This window comes from Macaca mulatta, chromosome 13 (genome assembly GCF_049350105.2).
Source record: "Macaca mulatta isolate MMU2019108-1 chromosome 13, T2T-MMU8v2.0, whole genome shotgun sequence".
In the NCBI taxonomy this organism is placed as follows: Eukaryota; Metazoa; Chordata; class Mammalia; order Primates; family Cercopithecidae; genus Macaca; species Macaca mulatta.
This window is the reverse complement of record NC_133418.1, coordinates 57333731-57354085: the sequence shown is the minus strand read 5'-3', so window position 1 is coordinate 57354085 and position 20355 is coordinate 57333731. Positions and strand designations below refer to the sequence as shown.

At 36.4% G+C, this 20355-nt stretch overlaps 1 long non-coding RNA gene across 1 annotated transcript in view; it reads right to left on the bottom strand.

Annotated features, from left to right (window-relative positions):
• Positions 1-7807, bottom strand: part of LOC106992994 (uncharacterized) — a 118654-nt gene extending 110847 nt beyond the window's left edge. The window contains exon 1 of the long non-coding RNA XR_013402443.1: positions 7659-7807. This is a non-coding gene — a long non-coding RNA (uncharacterized LOC106992994). The remainder of the gene's footprint in view (positions 1-7658) is intronic.
• Between the last annotated feature and the right edge of the window lie 12548 nt (positions 7808-20355).

Genomic DNA, 20355 nt, shown 5'->3' with positions numbered 1-20355 from the left:
CAATATCCTGGACAACCGGGAACTGAGAATAAGATTATAATGTAACACAAATATCTCTTCCCTTACAGTCATTTTATAATAAATACTCAATCAAAATTAGAACTTTATGTAAAATGAAACAAATTGATAACACCTCTGGTTGAAGAAAAAATAAGATACTTTTGACTTGGGGAAAATTTCCCCTATTCATATGATCAATAGGAGTTAAGAAATGCATTTCTGAATTATTCACACTCTGCTTCGGGAATTGTAATCAACAACACTACCAAAAGCAGAAGATTCCTTTAAATTTTCCAACAGAAAAATACGTGCCATCATTAAGCTGATAAATGCACGTATTATTTAAAATTAAATGAGCATGATTACTGCTACTTTAACAAAGAAATGAGAGGATTTGATATGCATATTATGTAGGACACTAGAAAATAAGCAAATATTTTGCTTAGACTGGTTCTGAAAAAAAAAAGTTGTTATTGAGTAGACATATGAGTCTGGGTTTGGTACGATTTTTTTCTGCACGTTGTCTGACACCCACCTCATCGCCTACTATATGTGCCAACCCTAGCCCGTCCCAACCTCCCTTATCCTCAGACTTAATTTTTATCAATCTCATGTCTTTCCCAGAAGTTGACATGCTCTGGTCCAAGGTACGGATGTCCATTTCAAATATCACTTACCAATTTTCCTTGGAAATCAAGATTTTAATTGTTTCTTTGTTTATGCAACATCAAAAATGATCCTGCAGTCAAAATATCTATGTCAGTTATGCAGATAAAATGGAAGATTGAACATATGCCTATAATTTTTCTCCTTTCCACTAAAAATGGCAATAAAGGGATTTTTGCTTTTAAAGACCTAAATCTCAAAGTATTAGTAGAGCAGAAGAGGATACAACTTCAACTACATTTGTGGAAAGGGGAAGCAGATGAACCAGTGGTAACTAACAGGAAACTGGAAGAAGATGAATCCTAATCCAGTAATGTGGGAAGCCTGAATGTGTTCACAGACTCCTCCAAAGGCTCAGATATCAGGACTAAGTGCTCCCAGAAATGGGGTACTAACATAAGGAAAATTGGTTAAGAGCAGTTTAAGGAACAAACACCAAATCCCCTCTTCTACTCTGTGAAGTTGGGCAAATTCTCCCCCATCACCAGGCAGAACACCAGGAGTTTATTCTGCGGATATTAATCTTAGGTTGATACTCTTAAACATAAGTGAGCTACCAAGATCCACAGACAGCAGAGAAAACCTTATAATGTGAATAATTGAAACCAAAAAGAGAAAGAAAAAAAAAAAAAACATGCAAAGGAAACAAAGACTGCAGGGGGGAAAAAAAACTTGAGAAAAACACAATAATCCTAGAGAAAGAAGAGCATTGATAAGATGCTATAAAAAGGAGCATTCAAAGAACAAAAGAAAGAGTATGGAATTGAAAACATGAGAGCATTAATTTTTTTAACTTAATAGATTTACTAGGAAATAAAATTTAGAAAAAAGTTAGAAAAATCTCCCAGAAAGCAGAGGAAAGAAAAACAGAGAAGAGAGAAAAAAAATAAGGAAGCTTGCATGTTTAAAGTCGTAATTAAATTCATATGCTTTAAAATTTCAAATTGTGCTAAAAGGTTTATAACATGAAATAATCTATTTCCCACCCACTTTTTTCTACTCCCAGGTTGGTAATTTCAGAAGCAGTCACTTTGATTCTTTCGGCTGTTTCTTTTGACATTTATCTAACTTTATATGTTTAAATAGTATGTGTATTTGCTATTCTTAGATACATGAATGTTGAGCATTATCTAATTACTTCCTATTATGGTAGTTTAGCATTTTACTCTCTTAGGCTCCCATTGCCTCTACTTTCCCTCCTCTATGATTCCAATTCAGTTGTAGTCATTTTTTGATTAAATCAATATTCAGTTAAGTCTGTGTAAATATTACTCACAGCTGAGCACTGTACTATGATTACACTTCCTTTCTTATATTTTCACCAAAGTTAATTATTACCATCTTTTTTTGATTGAGGTACAAGTTATACACCATAAAATGCGCCCATCATAAGTATACAATTCAGTGAACTTTGGTAAATGTACAGAGTAATGCAACTACCATCACAAACCAGCTTTGAAACATTTCCATCACCCCAAAAAAGCTCCCTTGTGCCTGTTTGCAGTCAATCTTCACTTCCACTCCCAGCCCCAGGCAACCACTCATCTGTTTTCTGTCTCTATAAATTTGCCTTTTCTGGAAACTTCATATAAATGGAATCATGCAATACATAGTCTCTTGCATCTGGCTTCTTTCACTTAGCATAATATTTTGAGATTCATTATGTCATTGCATGTATCTGTAGTCTGTATCTTTTTATTGATGAATTGTATTCTACTTTATAGATATACAACACTTTGTTAATCCTTTCACCAGCTGATGAATTGTTTCCACTTTTTGGCTACTAGAAATATTGCTGCCGTGAACATATATGTACAAGTTTTGTGTGGACTTATGATTTCATTTCCCTTGGGTAGATATCTAGGCATGGAATTTCTGAGTTGTACAATAAGTTTATGTTTCACTTTTTAAAAACTGCTAACCTTTTTCCAAAGTTTATAAGGCCTCATGTGATCTGGGTTCCAGATTCTTTCCTGTTTCTGACCTCATCTTCTGTTACGCTCTCTTGTTTCTCTCTGCTTTAGCCAAAGAGTCCGATCACTGTTTTTCAACCCACCAAGTAGGCTTCTGACCAGGGCCTTTGCACTTGCTATTTCTTTCCTGGAATGCTCTTTCTCCAGATATCTACATGGCATATTCCCTCATTTCTTCCAGGGCTTTATTCAAAATTTTAATCGTTGATAATATTTTCTTACAATTATTTTAATTTTTGAGGGGTGGTAGTGATGTGTTCTCTTTTATTCTTGAATTTGCTATAATAGTTTGTGTCTTCTCTCATTTTTTCTCCGTCAGACTAGATTGGGAATCAACAGAGTATGTATAGCTTAGTGGTCACCCCAAGACTGGCCAGATGTTGTGCTCTGGCACCTTGAGCCAGTAGGGCTTATACCCCATTGATAGATCTGTTTGTGTGATGGCAGCACATCCACATATCAGGCTTTTACTTCCTGTAGTGTCCTTACAGGTCTCCTCTGTACATATGCAAGGCCTCCCAGTCTGCCAGTGATGTGTTATGAAGACCTCAGCTAGCTCTTCCATGGTGCCATTGGTTCTGCTGTTCACCCCACCAAGGATAACAACTTCAGTCTTTTATTGCAGTATTATGGCTTTCATTATTCTTTTCCTATTTGGATACGGGAGTTTTTTGCTCTGCACTCCAAATCAAGTCTGCCTCTACAGCAGCAAAGCTGCTATTAATAATTTTATGACCAGCCCCACCGGACAGAACTATCATGCCAAATGACTGAAGGATTGGACGGGAATCGCCCCAGGCAAGAATGGCACAGACTTCCATCGTGCTTAACTGAAGTAGAGTGATTTTTTTTTTTAATTAGTAAATTCTCAATTTGTTGTTTGTATTTGTTTAATTTCCAGAGCCCTGAAATATGTGTGGTTTGTCTGTTTATATTTAAATGTGTCCAGTTTCATACTTATATTAGTGGGAGAATATTTGCCAGCCTCTTCACTTTGCCACAATTGGGAATCCCTGTCTAGGCCACCTGACATCTCTGATTCCTGCCTGTTTTCATTTATTTCATTTTTACTTATATTTATTGCTAATTTTTCGCACACTTGCCAGTTGTCAGAATAATATTTCATCAGACATAAGTTCTCTGTTTTTGTGTTTTATTTTTGAAGACTTCCCTTCTGAGAACTTTCATTCTGCTTTTATCTGGAGTAGAAATAAATTGCACCACTAATATCTTGCGCCATCGCCTCCTAATTGTCCTAGGAATTCCCTCTGCCTGTCTCCTAATTTAGATTATACATCTCATGAATTTCAAGATTTTCTGCTTTTTTGGTTTTTTCCATTATTTTGATGGAACTTGGTCTCCAGTAGCACTTTTTTTTCTTTCTCATGTTAAAGATAGTACAACTGCAGAAAGAATGGTGCCAGCAATCCTCAACACGCCTGTTTCTTGTCTCACTGCTCTGATTTATACTTCTCCCATGCAGTGGTTTTACAGATAAAATTTTTTTGTTTTGTTTTGTTTTGCTAAGTGGAGAACACAATTTGAGATAAATAGGCCAATTGCTAAGAAAAAATAGAGTAAAGAAAGAGAAGAAAAAGACACAGAAATAGGCTTTCTTTGCTAGTGGTTTTAAAGTTACTTTCATTTTGGGGGGTAGGACAGATTGCTGATTCCTGGCTCAAGACGGTTTCAAGACCAATGTAAAGGCATTCAAGGAAATGCATCACACTGTTATGTGTTATGAAACACAATGATTGTAAAGTTGACCTTACAATTGTATATCCTAAGAATACATCAGCACAAATCTGTGTGAAAAAGGAGGTTCACTGTGCAGACTAGATAATTTTAGCAAAGTTGAATTAGTTTCTAATACACAATCCTTATCTAAAAGCATCTTCCAAATTTGCTTATCTCAAATCCAAACAAAAAGAAGATCCTCACAGCTATGGGGACCATGGTAAAGCCAGGTACCCTGGAAATGATGGAACCGGTTGTGTCTTGGAGAAGAGGGGAAAAAGTAAGGCAACACCTCTGACAAATGATTTTATCCAGTCCAGAAATGTTGGTCTTCTTATGTTTTGAAGTAGGATATAGATGAATTGACAATTATTCCCTTTATCTTCAGGATGTAATTTGATCCTAATATTCCTCTGTGCTGCCAGATTCCTGGTTTTTATCCTGTATATTCACACTGATGACATCCAAGAAAAACTCCTAGTTTATGAACACTTTTTGAAAATTCTAAAGGCTGCCAGTACATTCGAAATGGTAAAATGTTTATTTGTTGAGTAAAAATTCAATTGAACAAAACATGTTGGTACCTAAGGTACAGATGGAGTGCCTGAAATGATGAACTACTTGTTTAATTTTGCTTCTAGGGTGAAGATGAAAGCTATACACGCGGTACTGAGCCTCGTTATGCTCTCTACCAGACTACACTGACATTAAGGGGATGTCTGCATCCTACATGAATACTGTCTCCTGCAATTAAAGTCATTTTATCAAAATCAGGGACAAATTTATCACCTTTTCAAGAGGTTTTGCTGAGAATGAAAGACAGAATATTAAATTCTTAACTGTACAAAAGTGCATTAGATTTCAGAAAAGTCATAAAATGCTTTTTTGAAAAATAGATTTTGCTGTTGTTGTTGATGATGGATTATTTGTTTGCTTCTATTCACATTTCAAAGCGAAAAAAAAAAACAGTCTCAGAATCGTTGTAAAGAAAGCTATCTTTTGGCCTCGGTCACTTGGAAGATAATCGGATGTATATAAATGAAATAATGCTTTCTTTTAAGACAAAAGTCACTGCGTTGTTGCTACCAAGCCTTAGCCAACCTGAAAACTCAACAGGGCCCATGACCCCTAAATAGTTACAAAGTTTTATGCCAAGTCAAGCAACAAGATGGACAATTAAAGGGCCAAGGCCTGCCTGGCCTCCATGTCTGAGTCAACTTTTCTCCTCTTATTCAACCTTATGATACTATGTACTTCTCCTTATAATACTTTACATGATTGTAATTTGAAAAGACGTATTTAATAGTCTTTTTAGAAAACATCTTTATTGAGATATAGTTGATATATAAAAATGGCATATATTTAATGTATGAAATTTGATGAGTTTGGATATATGCATACACCCATGAAATCACCACCACAATAAAGACAATAGACATATCCATCACCCACAAAAGTTTATTTGTGTCTCTTTGTTTTTTGTTTTGGTTTGGTTTTGTGGTAAGAACATTTAACATGAGATTTACCCTTCTCACAAATTTTAAGGTACACAATACAGCATTGTTGATTATAGGCATTATGCTGTATAGCAGATGTCTAGAACTAATTTATCTGGCATAACTGAATCTTCATACCAATTGAACAACCCCCCCATTTCTCCCTTCTCCTGGTAACCACTGTTCTGTTCTCTGCTTCAGTGAATCTGACTAATTTAGGTACCTCATATACATAAAATCTTGCAGTATTTGTCCTTCTATGCCTGACTTATTTCACTTACTCCAGTGTTCTCCAGGTTCATCCATGTAGTTGGTTGTTGCAAATGTTAGAAGTTTCTTCTTCTTCTTCCTTTTTTTTTTTTTTTTTTGAGATGAAGTTTCATTCTTGTCATCCAGGCTGGAGTACAATGGTGCAATCTCAGCTCACTGCAACTTCCACCACCCAGGTTCAAGCAATTCTCCTGTTTCAGCCTCCCAAGTAGCTGGGATTACAGGAACCCACCACTGCGCCTGGCTTAATTATTGCATTTTTAGTAGAGATGGGGTTTCACTATGTTAGCCAGGCTGGTCTCAAACTCCTGTCCTCAGGTGATCCACCTGCCTCAACCTCCCAAAGTGCTGTGACTGCATGAGCCACCACACCCAGCCAGAAGTTTCTTCTTTTTTAATATTGAATAATATTTCACTGTATATATAAACCACATTTTCTTTATCCATTAATTTGTTGATGGGCATTTAGGTTGTTTCTGTGTCTTTGATATTGTAAATAATGTTGCAATGAACATGGGAGTACAGATATTTCTTCAAAATCATAATTTTAATTATTTGGGGTATACACCTAGAAGTGTGATTGCTGGATGATATGATAGTTCTATATTTAATTTTTCAAGGGACCTCCACACTGTTTTCCATAGTGATTGTTACCAATTTACATTCTTACCAACAGTGTACAAGCGTTCCTTTTCTCCACACTCTAATCAACAGTTGTTATCTTGTTTTGTTTTGTTTTTGTTTTTATAATAGCCATCTTAACTGATGTGAGATGATATCTCATTGTAGTTTGATTTGTATTTCCCTAACAATTAGGGATGAGTATTTTTTTATATGCCCATTGGTCATTTGTATGTCTTGACTGAATTAATGTCTATTCAAGTCCTTTGCCAATTTTTAAATTGGGTTGCTTGTTTTTCCCTTATTGAGTTGTAGGAGTTCCTTATATATTTTGGATATTAACCCTTTATCAGATATGTAATTTGTAAATATTTTCTCCCATTCCACAGACCGACTTGTCATTCTCTTTATTGTTTCCTTTGCTGTGTAGAAGCTTTTCAGTTTGTTGTAGTTCCACTTGTCTGTTTTCATTTTCTTTGCCTGTGCTTTTGGTGTCATATCCAAGAAATCATTGCCAAAACCAATGAATTTGAATTTATTTATTTGCCAACCATGCTATCTCATGGCCTACAATAGTGTCTCGCTTACAAAATCCAATCAGAAATGCTTGCTGAATGAATAATTAAAGCTTTACATATGCTCACATTTTAACTAAAAAATAACTCTGAATAAAAGAAACTGAAAGAACTAAAAGTGGGACTGTATCTTCCAAATGCCTGAAACAAATACAACTGAAAAATATATAGTTCATCTAGTAAAAGGCAGATTAATAAAGAACAAGAAGAATAAACTTAGAAAAATAAAACAAAATCTCAAAAGTAGATTTAAAAGATTACTTATGATAATTAATGTATATGGATTAAAATTTCTTATTGCCACATGCAGTCACACATACCTATAATCCCAGTTACTTGGGAGGCTGAGGAAAGATCTCTGTTCCAGACCAGCTTGGGCATCACGGTAAGATCCCATTCCAAAAAAAAAAAAAAAAAATCCCTATTAAGAAAAACAAAACGTTTAGATTTAACTTTATAAAAATCCAAATAACTGTTGCTTACACGAATAATATTGAAAATAAAGTAAGCAAAAACCTTAAGAAAATGAAGAAAATGAGATAGCCAACAATATTTTCAACAAATGTTTTTAAAGATTTAAAAAGTATAAGAGTGATACTACTATTGACAAGAAAACACCCACGCAGGAATAAAAGCATATATGAGTTAAAGAAAATGAATGTAGAAGACTAAAAGGAGAGATAAGAGTTATAAAATTTTGTCAGGTTACAATAATATAAAAAGTTCATACTGACAGAAATAGAAGAAATGGACAGAAATAGGCTCTACTGGAATTCTTAATAAACTACTATAAGTCTATGAAATATCAAGTGGAAAATATTTAATTGACAAATTCATTTAGAAAACTAAGTTATATAACATAGTTTTATCTATGACAAACACATATAGTCTTTTTTTACAACGTCCTTGAAAAATATAATTTCATCATTTTCTAGAAACAAAACCTCAGTAAACTTAGAAAATGAAAATTGTACTGGTTTTCTCTAATCATAACATAAAACAAAACAAAACAAAAAATAACTAAAAGTTAATAGTAAAAAATCAGACAAATATTCATAGCCCTTTACTAACTTCAATAATTTCTTTTAAATAACTGTTGACTAAACAAGAAATCAAATGCAAAATGAGAGACTAACAGAGAACAATGAAAAGGAAACTAACATATACAAAAAGGTAAGGAATTCAAACTGTAGCCATATTTGAAAATACATGGATAGACTCAAAAACTTGCATCAATTTTTTAAAATAATAAAATATATAGAGAAACTAGATTACTATGGTTTGAATGTGGTTTGTCCCAGCAGAATCTCATGTAGAAATTTGATCCCCAATGTGGCAACGTTGGGAAGTGGGGCCTAGTGTCTGGATCACAGAAGTATATCCCTTGTAAATGGATTAATACCCTCTCATGGGTGAATGAGTTCTCACTCTCTCTCAAGAATGGATAAATTCCTTTGGGAGTGGGTTGCTGAGAAAGAATCTGGCTTTCTCGGTTTATCTCTCTTGTTTCCTCTTTCACCATGTGTTCTATTTCATACGCCCACTCCTCTTCCACTTTCCACCATGAGTGGAAAAATCATGAGACCCTCAACAGATGCAACCGTCCAACCTTGGACTTTGCAGTCACCAGAACTGTAAGCCAAATACATCTCTTTTCTTTTCTTTTTCTTTTTTTGAGATGCGACTCTCACTCTGCTGCCCAAGCTGGAGTGCAGTGGTGTAATCTCAGCTCACTGCAACCTCTGTCTCCTGGGTTCAAGCAATTCTTATGCCTCAGCCGCCCAAGTAGCTGCTGGGATTACAGGGGTACACCACCATGGCTGACTAATTTTTGTATTTTTAGTACAGATGGGGTTTTGCCATGTTAGCCAGGCCAGTCTTGAATTTCTGGCCTCAAGTTATCCCCTCCTCTTGGCCTCCCAAAGTGCTGGGATTACAGACATGACCCATCATGCCTGACCCATCTCTTTCCTTTATCAATTACCCAGTATCAGCTATTCTGTTACAGAAACACAAAATATACTAAGCCATAGCTAATTATTTTAAGATATTAGGAAGAAACAACTATAATAGTATTTAAGGTAGGCAGGAGGTAGAAAGTAATGATCCTATATTTATAATACAGTGAATTAGAACATAGAGAAAATTGATAGATAAAGCCATAGTCTAGTTCTTTGAGGAAAATATAATGTAATTATAATAATTTAATAATTTTAATAGAAAGAGATTGTGACAACTACGGAGGTGATTTTTATGTGTGTATTTTGTGTTCAACTCTATGCTAATAAATTTGACAATTTCAATGACAAGGAAGACATTGAAAATCTAGTTCAACTGTAAATAAAATGCTAAATTATCATTAAAAAATTCCTCAAATGACTACAGAATCAGATAATAAATACCTGGATTTATATTATAAATTATTTAAATCATCTGAGAAATCAATAATTTCCACACGACAAACTATTCTACAACGCAACAAAAGATGGAAGGCTTCCTAGTGAAACAAATAAATTAAAAATCAATCTAGGGAATAACAGCCTTAGAATATCTAGATCAATGGCCTTAGACAAGCTCTCTCAAACTCAATATTCTTATCTAAAACAGAATAACAATTAAGGCATAGATTTCATAAAATTGCTGTGAAACTTAAAAGGGATAATGCATATAAACCTCAGCTTAGTAGATTCCCAGGGACACACTACACACTTAATAGCTATTTTTTGGTAAAGCTAGAATAACTCTGATATAAAACTATTAAATATAACTCTGAAGTCAACTACATATCAATTTAATTAATGAAAAACAGTATAAAAATCTGAACAAAATATATGCAATAAAATTGAATACATCATAAGAAAGTAATCATATATAAATACAATGATAATCTATTATTACGACATGTACCAATGCAATGAGTCCAGCTACATAAATACATGAAATAAGAAAAGCATATAATCACATTTAAAGAACCTATTCTTGATAGCCTTTGTTTTTTGTTTGTTTGTTTTTGAGATGGAGTTTTATTTGCCCTTGTTGTCCAGGCTAGAGTGCAATGGCGCAATCTCAGCTCACTGCAACCTCCGCCTCCTGTGTTCAAGCAATTATCCTGCCTCAGCCTCCCGAGTAGCTGGGATTACAGGCATGCACCACCACACCCAGCTAATTTTGTATTTTTAGTAGAGATGGGGCTTCACCATGTTGGTCAGTCTGGTCTCGATCTCCTAACCTCAGGTGATCCACCCACCTATGCCTCCCAAAATGCTGGGATTACAGGCATGAGCCAACATGCCTGGCCTTGATATCCTTTTATTAGTGAGAAAGGAAAGTAAGATATCTCCTTAATATTGTCAACGAAAAAACAGAGCTGGATAGTAGTTAAAGCAATAAAAACAGATCTTATTCAGGACTATTACAATGCAGGAAATGAGACTTCAATACAGAACTGGGCTTAATTCCAAATATAGAATGAGCAAGTGGGAATCTACAGCCAAGGAGCAGAGTGTGGGTCAGCGGATGGAACGCTAGTAAGAGAATACATCAGGGGTAAGAGGGGATCCTGGCCGAACAAACTTAACAGAATTCTTGTCAAGGCAGGCCAAGGTATTCAGATATCACCATGCGGATGGTGGAGGATGAGGAAGGAACTCCATTAGATATTGAAGGTGATCAGATATTGATGGTGGGGGATTTTAGTTAAACTGACTTGGCAGGATTCTTGCTAAAACTGTACAATGCAGAGATGAACATGAAAATCCAAAAACTGAGGCCTAGCTGAAAGAGTTCACAGGGGCCTAAGCAGAATTTGGTCAAAAGAGAATCTTTGTCTATATGAGAAGCCAACATCTTAATGATGAGACACTAGAAACACTGCCACTGAAATTACTAAGAACACATAAATGTCTACCATGTCCAGTTTTGTTTTCAGTAGAAATGTATCTAGTTTAAGAAAATGAAAAGCAAAAATAATCTATATTTTCAAGTCATTATTAAAGGTAAAAGTCGCTATGTGTCACAGTTCTAGCCAAAACCCTGTAAGCAGAAATCCCCGGATGGGGGCTGAAGAATTGGAAGGGGAGGGGAGTTTAGGGGGAGGCTGTTCCTCTTCTTCTTGAAAGAAACATGAAATTGCAGGAGCCACGTAAGACCATGAGGCCTAAAGCCACACTTTCAGGATTATTGGGGAGAAAAAGTCAAGGACAAGAGGTTCCCGAAGTATCACACAACCACCACACCCTGCATGGCCTACCTCTAGACAGTCAGTTTTTTATATCCATTTGTATTAGTCCATTTTCATGCTGCTAATAAAGACATCCCTGAGACTGGGTAATTTATAAAGAAAAAAGCATTTAGTGGACTCACAGTTCCACATGGCTGGCAAGACCTCACAATCATGGTGGAAGGCAAAGGAGGAGAAAAGTCATGTTTTACATGACAGCAGGCAAGAGAGCATGTGCAGGGGACTCCCCTTTATAAAACCATCAGATCTCGTGAGACTTAATCACTATTATGAAAACAGCAAGGGAAAGACCTGCCCCCATGGTTCAATTCCCTCCCACTGGGTCTCTCCCATGACACAGAGCCAAACCATATCACCACTGATATTCATCAATCCTTTATTTGTTGAAACCAGTAATTCTGAAGGTAGTTCTCAGACCAGCAGCATTGGTATCATCTGGGAACTTGTTAGAAATCCAGATTCTTTGGCCCCATTCCAGACCTACTGAACCAAAAACTCTGGAGAAGCAGTCCAGCAATCTGGGTTTTAACAAGTCCTCCAGGAGATTCTGATGCTTACTTAAAAGTCTGAGAGCCTCTGGTTTAAGCCACTGTTTTTCAAGTGTCTCTCTCACTAAAAATGTATTTTACTGATGAACATGCTAATAAAATTTGGTAGACTTTCAGAAAATAAATCAAGCCCGGTCTTCCCTTCATACAAAAAATTGAACTTCAGATGGATTCACAATTACACATATATATATATGTACATACGTGTATATACATATGTATATAAATGTGAATGTATGTACATATACATAAAATACACATGCCTTTACACGTGTGCCCAGAACAATAAATCATCTGGCAGCCTCACATCAGATGGGCTTCTTTTAATGAGAGAATTCAGGAACCACCTCCATCCTTCATCTCATTCTTTCTCTGACTGTCTAGTTTCCCATCCTGACTTACTCTCTGTCCCTTTTCAAGTGTGTGCCTCCAATTTAAGTCACCATTCACTCTTATTTTTCAGTCTTCAAGCTTCACCTCTTTGGCTTTAATCACTAGTGATGTGGCATCTCCATGGACTTAAAATATCACAATGGCCAAGCCCAGAACCCTTAGGGGCAGTACTGACATCAGACAAGGTTAGATCCATAGGTTGCAATGAGTAGTATTCTGGAAAATATTTAACAACCATCTCTCATTTAAAACAAGTAATATAGCCATAGATAGATGGACACATACATACAATTATTATAAATTGTGACTAATATGAAGGATTCTTAGCATATGATTTGCAAATAATAAAATACATAATATTTGTTCCTGTGAATTCTATATAGCTAATTGAATCTCACAGAATGTTTTTGTTTTTACTAAACTGTTGCATTCACAGCCAACCTATGGCTGTAATTGATGAGCCACAGTATAGTCCTGACATAAATGTTGGTTAACAAGAAAGTGAAACAATGAAGATAAATACAGGAACTTCAATAGTTTCTCAATGATGAAGTGACCTCTTTGCTCTATCAGAGAATTGTTTTTGAATACTTGAAGAGTATTTCCTCATTTTTTGGTCCATTCACACCATGCTGGTTATAGTCAATTTATAGTCAATTAAACATTAAGTTTAATGTGCATTTCCTGTGGAACTGTCTAAGGTCTAGGCAATCAACAAACAATAAATCAAGCCTTTATTTGTAGTGCTCACCAGTTTCCATGGTGTGACTATTCCCATCATGGCTAATTTCAAGCTACCAAGGTGACATCACTGAATACACTGAACTGAGAAAAGATATATAATGACAATAGCAGACCACCATAGAATATTTCTCCCATACAGACACAACAGACACAAACTCAAAAGCATAGATATTAGTAAAATGTAGTAAAATAATTATGAAATGGTGAGTTTTGATTATTTACAAATGTTGTTTTTAAGATCTTATATTTAGTACAGGTTTATATATAAATTAATTTTTAATGATAGCTTTCACAATTTTTGAAATATTTTTATGAGCAAACCACGGGCTCTACCTCCCCTATATTCTCCCAGAAAAGTATATTTCAACATAATTCATATACTGATAGGATTTGGAGGTGTGTCCCTTTCAAATATCATGTTGAAATGTGATCTTCAATGTTGGAGGTGGGGCCTGGTGGGAGGTATTGGATGATGGGGGCAGATCTCTCATGAATGGTTTAGCACCATCCCCTTGGTGATGACTGAGTTCTCACTCAGTTAGTTCACAATAGACCTAGTTGCTTAGAGAGTCTGGGACCTCCCCCTTCTCTCTCTTGCTCCCTCTCTCACCATGCCTGTTCCCCCTTGGCCTTCTGCCATGAGTAAAAGCTCCCTATGGCCCTACCAGAAACTGAGCATATGCCAGTACCATGCTTCCTATACAGCCTACAGAACTGTGAGCTAATTAAACCTCTTTACTTTATAAATTACCAAGCCTCAGGTATTTATAGCAATACAAAAATGAACTGACACATATACTCATAAAGAGAAGTCTATAATATGTACATTCATGAGTAACCTGAACATCTTCCATCTTGCTAACGAGCTCTTGCAAGAAAAAGATAAATATTGCAGAGCATCAGGGAAATGTGCTGGAAATCTAGGCCATTTTGGTTGTATAAGGCCGCCCTATTCAAGCAGTAGGCCCAACTAAAAGCTTGGGCCCTGGCCCTCATGATTCAGCCTAAGTATTTCTAAGAGACCAGTGTTCATTCAATCCTACCATGGGCTCCTTTCATGATCATGGGACATCAGAATGAGTTGTCTTGTTACAATGGATGCTTGGACCGAGAGGCCAAAATGGCTCTTCCCCAACTTGATTGTGCTGTAGCATTATTCTTATACCTAGAACTAGGTTCTGATCAAGAGGGACAATAGTTAAGAATGATAATGATTATTTACTGAATTTACAATTCCAGTCATTAGAACGTGGGGTCATGATCTTTGACCTCTGCAATTGCCTTCACTGATTTCTACTAACTAAACATCACCTTGAATGAATGACTTCTTCAGACCTGACTTCTTATGAAGACCTAATCTTGACAGTTCTGGAATGTATTTCAGAGCAACTATTCCCATGCCATACTTGAAAATTACAAGTTTTCACTTCCAGGAAACCCAGTAGATGCCTACAAAGGGGCAGCTCTCAACATGATCAACATTCTCTGATGTTTCTGGGACATGAAGTCAACTATTAGTCTTTGCAAGCCAATCCACGCTGTCTTGAGATTATTAAAAGTAATCCAAGGGAGGGGGAAATGACATGGTTTCCAAAGTTTTCCTTGGAAAACCTTCAAGGAAAACATAGAAAATAATTTTTGTGGAAAAACAAAAAAGAAATTTTTATTTTGAGACAGAGTCTCGCTCTGTTGCCTAGGATGGAGTACAGTGGCATAATCTCGGCTCACTGCAACCTCCACCTCCCGGATTCAAGTGATTCTCCTGCCTCAGCCTCCCAAGTAGCTGGGACTACAGGCATATGCCACCAGGTCTGGCTAATTTTTTTGCATTTTTAGTAGAGACAGAGTTTCAGCGTATTAGCCAAGATGGTCTTGATCTCCTGACCTCGTGATTTGCCCGCCTCGGCCTCCCAAAGTGCTGGGATTACAGGCGTGAGCCACCACACCTGGCCAGGATTTTCTTTTTAATCTGCAAATTAGCTATTAATTATTCTTACAGAATATATAAATTAAAGGCTCCCTTCTTGTGAATGTATCAAGCAAAACCTAAGCTCAAAATGATGTGAACAAAAATAATCTACCTTAAATCTTGAATATGGTGGTCTCTCTGTAGATAAACAATGTCTTAAGAAAAATTATTTATCATATTAATAGCAAAGTCTTCACACCTTTAAACTATATTCTGTGTAGACTTAATTAAATTCAGATCTTCAAACATGGCCCAATTCTTTTGGTACCAGCAAAAGAAACAATCTATAGAGCATAATATATGATAACTTTCTTTTATCTTTCCTAACAGCAAAAGTATTTTTTCTACTCTTAAGTTTATTGCAGGTTTTCTTACAATGGTTTAAAAAAATCCACAAAATATTAACCTCAACAGAAAACGTACTTCCCATTCCTACATTGCCTGGAGCAGTCAACAGGCCAGCCTGTGTGAGTGGGTGTGTGTGTGTGCGCGCGTACAATATATATGCTATGTTGTTCTTTTTCCTAGATTTTTCGTTTCTCTCTTGCTAATAGTTATTTTAATTCTTAAAGAATTAATACAATCTGGGAACTAATTCTGATGGATTTGTACTTTAAACAGAAAGGATGACTTGTAATGATATTAGATTGCAATCTTATAAGCACAAAGAGATTAAAGAATAATACTATGGTCAAAGGGAAGCCCATCAGACTAACAGCAGATCTCTCGGCAGAAACTCTACAAGCCAGATGAGAGTGGGGGCCAATATTCAACATTCTTAAAGAAAATATTTTAAACCCAGAATTTCATATCCAGCCAAACTAAGTTTCATAAGTGAAGGAGAAATAAAATCCTTTACAGACAAGCAAATGCTTAGAGATTTTGTCACCACTAGGCCTGCCCTACAAGAGATCCTGAAGAAAGCACTAAACATGGAAAGGAACAACAGGTACCAGCCATTGATAAACATCTCAAAATGTAAAGTCCATCGATGCTAGGAAGAAACTGCATCAACTAGCAAGTAAAATAACCAGCTAATATCATAATGACAGGATCAAGTTCACACATAACAATATTAACCTTAAATGTAAATGGACGAAATGGTCCAATTAAAAGACACAGACTGGCAAATTGGATAAAGAGTCAAGACCCATCAGTTTGCTATACTCATGAGACCCATCTCACATGCAGAGACACACATAGGCTCAAAATAAAGGGATGGAGGAAGATCTACCAAGCAAATGGAAAACAAAAAAAAGCAGGGGTTGCAATCCTAGTCGCTGATAAAACAGACTTTAAACCAACAAAGATCAAAAGAGACAAAGAAGGCCATTAGATAATGGTAAAGGGATCAATTCATCAGGAAGAGCTAACTATCCTAAATATATATCCACCCAATAAAGGAGCATCCAGATTCATAAAGCAAGTCCTCAGAGACTTACAAAGAGACTTAGACTCCCATACAATAATAATGGGAGACTTTAACACCCCATTGTCAACATTAGACAGATCAACGAGACAAAAAGTTAACAAGGATATCCAGGAATTGAACTTATCTCTGCACCAAACAGACCTAATAGACATCTACAGAACTCTCCACCCCAAATCAACAGAATATACATTCTTCTCAGCACCACATTGCACTTATTCCAAAATTGACCACATAGGTGGAAGGAAAGCACTCCTCAGCAAATGTAAAAGAACAGAAATTATAACAAACTGTCTCTCAGACAACAGTGAAATTAAACTAGAACTCAGGACTAAGAAACTCAATCAAAACTGCTCAACTACATGGAAACTGAACAACCTGCTCCTGCATGACTACTGGGTACATAATGAAATGAAGGCAGAAATAAAGATGTTCTTTGAAACCAATGAGAACAAAGATACAACATACCAGAATCTCTAGGACACATTTAAAGCAGTGTGTAGAGGGAAATTTATAGCACTAAATGCCCACAAGAAAAAGCAGGAAAGATCTAAAATTGACACCCTAACATCACAATTAAAAGAACTAGTGAAGCAAGAGCAAACACATTCAAAAGTTAGCAGAAGGCAAGAAATAACAAAGATCAGAGCAGAACTGAAGGAGATTGAGACACAAAAAACCCTTCAAAAAATCACTGAATCCAGGAGCTGGTTTTTTGAAAAGATCAACAAAATTGATAGACTGATAGCAAGACTAATAAAGAAGAAAAGAGAGAAGAATCAAATAGACGTAGTAAAAAATGATAAAGGGGATATCACCACTGACCCCACAGAAATACAAACTACCATCAGAGAATACTATGAACACCTCTACACAAATAAACTAGAAAACTTAGAAGAAATGGATAATTTCCTGGACACTTACACTCTCTCAAGACTAAACCAGGAAGAAGTTGAATCCCTGAATAGACCAATAGCAGGCTCTGAAATTGAAGCAATAATTAATAGCCTACCAACCAAAAAAAGTCCAGGACCAGAGGGATTCACAGCCAAATTCTACCAGAGGTACAAGGAGGAGTTGGTACCATTCCTTCTGAAACTATTTCAATCAATAGAAAAAGAGGGAATCCTCCCTAACTCATTTTACGAGGCCAACATCATCCTGATACCAAAACCTGACAGAGATACAACAAAAAAAGAGAATTTTAGACCAATATCCCTGATGAACATCGATGCAAAAATCCTCAATAAAATACTGGCAAACCGAATCCAGAAGCACATCAAAAAGTTTATCCACCATGATCAAGTGGGCTTCCTCCCTGGAATGCAAGGCTGGTTCAACATACACAAATCAATAAATGTAATCCAGCATATAAACAGAACCAAAGACAAAAACCACATGATTATCTCAATAGATGCAGAAAAGGCCTTTGACAAAATTCAACAGCCCTTCATGCTAAAAACTCTCAATAAATTCGGTATTGGTGGAATGTATCTCAAAATAGTAAGAGCTATTTATGACAAACCCACAGCCAATATCATACTGAATGGGCAAAAACTGGAAGCATTCCCTTTGAAAACTGGCACAAGACAGGGATGCCCTCTCTCACCACTCCTATTCAACATAATGTTGGAAGTTCTGGCTAGGGCAATCAGACAAGAGAAAGAAATCAAGGGTATTCAGTTAGGAAAAGAAGAAGTCAAATTGTCCCTCTTTGCAGATGACATGATTGTATATTTAGAAAACCCCATTGTCTCAGCCCAAAATCTCCTTAAGCTGATAAGCAACTTCATCAAAGTCTCAGGATACAAAATCAATGTGCAAAAATCACCAGCATTCTTATACACCAGTAACAGACAGAGAGCCAAATCATGAATGAACTCCCATTCACAATAGCTTCAAAGAGAATAAAATACCTAGGAATGCAACTTACAAGGGATGTAAAGGACCTCTTCAAGGAGAACTACAAACCACTGTTCAGTGAAATAAAAGAGGACACAAACAAATGGAAGAACATACCATGCTCATGGATAGGAAGAATCCATATTGTGAAAATGGCCATACTGCCCGAGGTAATTTATAGATTCAATGCCATCCCCATTAAGCTACCAATGAGTTTCTTCACAGAATTGGAAAAAACTGCTTCAAAGTTTATATGGAACCAAAAAAGAACCCACATTGCCAAGACAATCCTAAGCCAAAAGAACAAAGCTGGAGGCATCATGCTACCTGACTTCAAACTATACTACAAGGCTACAGTAACCAAAACAGCATGCTACTGGTACCAAAACAGAGATATAGACCAATGGAACAGAATAGAGCCCTCAGAAATAATACCACACATCTACAGCCGTCTGATCTTTGACAAACCTGAGAGAAACAAGAAATGGGGAAAGGATTCCCTATTTAATAAATGGTGCTGGGAAAATTGGCTAGCCATAAGTAGAAAGCTGAAACTGGATCCTTTCCTTACTCCTTATACGAAAATTAATTCAAGATGGATTAGAGACCTAAATATTAGACCTAAAACCATAAAAACCCTAGAAGAAAACCTAGGTAATACCATTCAGGACATAGCCATGGGCAAGGACTTCATATCTAAAACACCAAAAGCAACGGCAAGAGCCAAAATTGACAAATGGGATCTAATTAAACTAAAGAGTTTCTGCACAGCAAAAGAAACTACCATCAGAGTGAACAAGCAATCTACAGAATGGGAGAAAATTTTTGCAATCTACTCATCTGACAAAGGGCTAATATCCAAAACCTATAAAGAACTCAATCAAATTTAGAAGAGAAAAACAAACAACCCCATCAAAAAGTGGGCAAAGGATATGAACAGACACTTCTCAAAAGAAGACATTCATACAGCCAACAGACACATGAAAAAATGCTCATCATCACCCGCCATCAGAGAAATGCAAATCAAAACCACAATGAGATACCATCTCACACCAGTTAGAATGGCGATCATTAAAAAATCAGGAAACAAGACGTGCTGGAGAGGATGTGGAGAAATAGGAACACTTTTACACTGCTGGTGGGACTGTAAACTAGTTCAACCATTGTGGAAAACAGTGTGGCGATTCCTCAAGGATCGAGAACTAGAATACCATTTGACCCAGCCATCCCATTACTGGATGTATACCCAAAGGATTATAAGTCATGCTGCTATAAAGACACAAGCACATGTCTGTTTATTGTGGCACTATTCATAATAGCAAAGACTTGGAATCAACCCAAATGTCCATCAGTGACATACTGGATTAAGAAAATGTGGCACATATACACCATGGAATACTATGTAGCCATAAAAAAGGATGAGTTCGTGTCCTTTGTAGGGACATGGATGCAGCTAGAAACCATCATTCTCAGCAAACTATTGCAAGAACTGAAAACCAAATACCGCATGTTCTCACTCATAGGTGGGAATTGAACAATGAGATCACTTGGACACAGGAAGGGGATCATTACACACCAGGTCCTATTGTGGGGAGGGGGGAGGGGGGAGGGATAGCATTAGGAGATATACCTGATGTAAATGACGAGTTAATGGGTGCAGCACACCAACATGGCACATGTATACATATGTAACAAACCTGCACGTTATGCATATGTACCTAGAACTTAAAGCATAATTAAAAAAAAAAATTCAAATTAACTACTGTGCCATAGTACCTTTAATTCTTTTGCT